The sequence below is a fragment of the Urocitellus parryii genome, chromosome 5 (genome assembly GCF_045843805.1).
Source record: "Urocitellus parryii isolate mUroPar1 chromosome 5, mUroPar1.hap1, whole genome shotgun sequence".
In the NCBI taxonomy this organism is placed as follows: Eukaryota; Metazoa; Chordata; class Mammalia; order Rodentia; family Sciuridae; genus Urocitellus; species Urocitellus parryii.
This window is the reverse complement of record NC_135535.1, coordinates 67,440,900-67,446,209: the sequence shown is the minus strand read 5'-3', so window position 1 is coordinate 67,446,209 and position 5,310 is coordinate 67,440,900. Positions and strand designations below refer to the sequence as shown.

General features: G+C 34.6%; 1 pseudogene; it reads left to right on the top strand.

Moving 5' to 3' along the window:
* The first annotated feature begins 2,224 nt into the window (after positions 1-2,224).
* Positions 2,225-2,982, top strand: LOC113191048 (olfactory receptor 8S1-like; annotated as a pseudogene).
* The last annotated feature ends 2,328 nt before the right edge of the window (positions 2,983-5,310 follow it).

The window sequence follows — 5,310 nt, the reverse complement described above, 5'->3', positions numbered from 1 at the left end:
AATAAAACAATTTAATATCCATATAGATCTCCTAAAGAAAGACAATGTTCTAAAATGGACTTGAATGTTCTAATTTCCTTACAGTTCTATTTCTTTTGCTTATTTAAGTACTTGACAAAGGATGGAAAAAATCACTATTAAGCAGTCTAGCTTGAATGATAACATCGTAGATAAATAAGTGTAACTACTGGTTTATTATAATAGTCAATTATGACTCGATATATGGTAGATTGAATAAGTAAGCTCTTCTCCAAATTAAATTTTAATCACTAAGCATGCAAATTGTTATAGAACCACTGTGTACTTTAAGTATATATGAATTCATCAATCATAAAAAATTGACTGAGTGATTTAGGCAAATGAATGGTTGGATTCCTTACCTTAAGTGTAGCATTTTTAAAATTCATTTAGCACCAACTACCACATACACAGCAAATTTACCTAGTTAAATTGCCTTGTAATATGGTTTTGGACTTAATGAGAACAATCCAGCACAGGAATGGCCAGGACCAGGAAACAGGCTTAGCTAGCATAATAAATGAGTCATGGATGAGCCAAACAAAGATCCAATTCCAGTAGATCAGAACGAAGCCAGAGCTTATGGATAACAGTTGGTGTCCAAACAGGCAGGCATTTCAATGAACCAGACCTGAAGGTTTGAGTAAAGTCAAGAATCATGAAAGGAAATGACATTTAAATACCAAGAAAAATGTCTCAGAATAAGGGTCAAAGGGTAAACCCAAATATCCTCACACCTGATTTATACAGGACTGAATGCTCTATTTCTCCATTTTAAGATGGCTCTTTTTAATAATGGAGAGATAAATTCTATTTAGAAGGTCTTCTTCCTGTGGGACAGGAACAGTACTTGTTGGCAGTTCCAGAATGATTTAGGTATCATGGCAAACTCTCATAGTTCTAAGAGCACAGGTTCCTGAAATTCTACCCCTACTTTCCTTATTTCCCATTCAGACTGAGTGAGTGGCCCATGGCATGGACACTGGTATGGTACTCTTTCAAATCACCTCTTCCTTGCTTACCCCAAATCCTTGCCCTTCACAGGGTGCATATCCATATGACTCAGTATCAGGAGCACAGGATTTTTAGTTCTCTGTTCCCTTGTCCTTTCTGGAATCTGGATGCCCTTCCTTTCTCAGTAATATTGCTTTTAAGTCTTTTTATCCTTTTAAAGCTGGGGAGGCCTCAGTTGATTCCAAATGCTAAAATGCCTTTCAACTGGGGAGGGAAGGGCAACAGTCTTTAGTAATTTTAATTCAGTAAAGAACAGCAGTCATAGTGGCAAGAAAGCTTTAACTCTGATGGAATTATACATCATGAGGACTTATTATTTATCTTAGGCTACACCTGTAATGATGATGATGATAACGATGATGATGATGATGATGATGATGATGATTTACACTGAACAATATTGTACAGATTTTTAAAATCTTTATATGTTATCATATCTAATTCCTATGACAACTCTAGTAGAATGAAATAGTATTTCAGTTTCAGCAAGGAAACAGAAGTTAAGCACAGATATATAATATGCACAAGGTGAAGCTGGGATTTGATCCTAGTCTGATGCAAGAGCCTATATTCTTAGTCATTGCACATATTGTTTATCTATATTCTAGGCTATTACTCTTTTTTAAATGTATGTGTTTTGCCAAATATACCTTGCTATTTTTCAGTCCTAATTCTTTAAATATTTGGCTATGACTTCATAGAAAAACATCTTTGCTTAAACATTTTTGCTCAAATAACTTCAATGTGATGGAATTACTGATTATTTCTAAGTCACTCTGAAAGAGATCATTTCAGTCAACCACATGTGATTTGATTTCTTGTCTTCATCTCAATGATATTCTTTGAAGTATGACTTTTTAAATATAGACATCTTATTCATATTTATGTTCCATGATTTTCTAGATGATTGTGATATTAAAAGAGAACCAATGAAATATGAAAACCAGTTAGAGAAGAATAGAAAATTCACTGCCATGCATTTCCAGTTTTAGGGATCAACTTTTTCAAATGGCCTTCAGGAACCACAGAGCCATCACGGAGTTCATCTTCCTGGGACTGTCTGTGGACCCCTGCCTGGAGGCTCTGCTCTTTGTGCCATTCCTAGGGATTTGCTTCTGAACTGCAATGAGAAACCTGTTGCTGCTAGTGGTGATCCCTGCTGAATCTCACCTCCACAACCCCGTGAACTTTTTTTCTGAGTCACTCCTCTTTTTGTCACCTCTGTTTCTCTTCAGTTATGGTACTCAAGATGCTGGAGAACCTTCTATATCAGAAGAAAACAATCTCAGTAGAGGGCTATCATGCCCGGGTCTTCTTTGTGTTAATTACTGCAGGGATTGAAACCTCTCTGCTCTCAGCAATGGACTATGACGGCTATGCCTCCATCTGCCACCTACTGCTCTATGGCCAGAGGATAAGTAAGTAGCGGTGTGTGCAGCTTGTATGGGGCTCTTGGGGACTAGACCTTCTGGAGTCTCTCATCAATATCCCTCCAGCAATGGAAATGGACTTCTCTGATACTCATGCCATCCCACACTACAGCTGTGTGCTGCCTGTCTCTTCCCTCTGACCTGCTCTGACGTCTCCATCAACTTCACGGTCAAGCTGGGCTCCATCATTCCTCATGGTGTTGTAACTTCCCTTTCAATCTCTTCTTACACCTGCACTGTCTCCACCATCCTGAGCTTCACCTCTACCTTTGACAGAAGCAAAGTCTTTTCTACCTACTCCTCCCATCTCACCACAACAATCTTATTCTATGGCTCTGGTTTTCTCTACTACCTCAAGCCAACCTCAGTCTCCTCCCTGGAGTTGATCTTCTCCGTGCAATACAGAGTGGTCACTCCTATTATGAATCCCGTCATCTACAAGGAGATAAAGGCAGCGGTGAAAAGAACACTGGGAGAATACTTACAATGTTTTCATTGGCTGGAAAAAGAAAGAGGATAACAGACAATTGATATAGAAACACAGGTAGCAAGACATTGGGTGAGTGGACATTAATCAGAACTTCCTGACTACTTAACTACTTATGATGTCAAATTTGGCAAAATGAATTTAAAATGCCTATTTTTTAAAAAAAAGCATGGAGCTACTTGAGAGTGAGTCATTCAGTTCAATCAGAAAGAGGCAAAGGAATGGATTAAATATTCATTTTATACTGTAAGATTTGATTGTAAATAGATGCATTAATTATTTTCATTTTTTATCACATATCTTTGTTAAGGTTTATTTGGGATAAATTATCTACCATTATTTATAGTTGAGTTTCGGGACAATAATGAAAGCCATAGCATTTCTAAGTGGGTAAAGGCCTGAAATCTTCAGAGAAAAGACACAATAAGTTCATAAGTTATTGGAAATTGATTCAGGTTAGAGTTGCAGGAAGAGAAATATGTGAACCACCCTTATTGAGTCTGAAGATTTCCCAAGTGTTTGTGCCTCCTGCCTCAGACTCCCAAGTCCCTGGGATTACAGGCATGCACCACCACAACTAGCAAGACTAGGATTTTGATTGGGACTGACTCCACAGAACAAGGTTAGAAGAAGTGACACTCTATAATATTGAGTCTTACAATTCATGAACAAGTTATATCCCTTCATTAGGTTTTTAACATTTCTCTCAAAATAATTCTAGCTTTTATTGAAAATTTCTTGTGAACATTTTGTGAGGTATACTAGTAAGGATTTAATGTTTTTAATTCCACGTTACCATGTTTTTTCTTCATATGTCAAATATACTTTGTATACAACCAGAAATGAAAAAAATGTGCTTTATATTAATATGAATTGTAATGCATTCTGCTGTCATCTATAACAAATTAGAATAAAAAATAAAATTTAAAAAAATACAAAATGGGGCAGGGGAATGTGGCTCAATAGTTGAGTTCCCCTGAGTTCAATCCCTAGTACCACGCCCACCAAAAAAAAAAAAGATTGATTAAGAACTGGAAAAATTTTTAATTTTGATGTTTATTGTTTAGACAGGTATGTGTAAATCACTTGAGTAGTAAAGTGATTTCATGTATATTATATTTTTTAGAACTTGAGTTGAAATTCTATGTTCATTAAACTAAACATTTTAAAGTGAAAATAAATAGTTTATTTTTGTATACTCAGTGAACTTAATAAATTAACTATTTATTTTTAAGGTTTTATTAATATTCTTTGGGAATTTTTTAGTGTGAGTATGTGAATAATATTAGTTTTGTACTCATCTTTCAAATGATTGGCATTTCCTTTCTCTTTTTTTCAGTGACCATCTCTTCAATGTACAGTAAAAGTGACAATATTAGGAATCGTTGTCCCATCTCTTTTTTAACTATTCATTTTTTTATGAAATTAACTTTATTTTTATTATTTTAATTGAACAAATGTATGGGATACAGTATAATATTTTAATGGATACAGTGTGTAGTGATCAAATCAGGGTAGCTAACATTTCCAATAAGATTCTTTTTTCAGATTAAGAAAATTTTCTCCTTTTCCTAATTTAAGTGCTTTCATCACAACTTATGTCAAATTTTATCAAATGGTATTTCTATTGAGCTACCTCCTTTTACTAGTGAATGAGGTAAATTATATTTGTTGATTAAAAAAAAAAAAACTACGCATGCATTCCTGGTATCAATTCTACTTAGGTGCAGTGTGTTTTTATTAGGAGACACTCATGTGATTCTTGTCTTTACTGAAGTGATGAATTAATGTTGATTGATTTCCATATGTTGCAACAACTTGCATCCCTAGGATGAACCCCAATTGATCATGGTGCACTATTTTTTTAATGTGTGTGTGTGTGTGTGTGATTGTTTTTTTTTACTGTCAATTAACATTTTAAATTTTAACTTTAAGCGCCACAATACTTTTTTTTTTCCTGCATTGACTTTTTTGTTGTTGTTAGATATATTTGACAGTCAGGTGTATTTTGACATATTATACACACATGGGGTGCAACTCATTACACTTTGATCCCATTCTTCTTGTTGTACATGATATGGAGTTACACTGATCATGTATTCAAATATGAACAGAGCAAAGTTTAATGTGTTTTTTTTTCATGCAGTCATAAATAAAGTATATATAAAGTAATAATATTCATTTCATTCTACTATCTTAAAGAATTAATAAAGCAGGTCTGAAATAAGACATTACTACTCAGGGCAATTTATTACAGGAATACAAAGGTGGTTTAATCGAAGAAAATGCATAAATATAATCCATCACATTAACAGAGCTAGGGAAAAAACCTCATGATTGTATCCGTAGATGAAAAGAAGA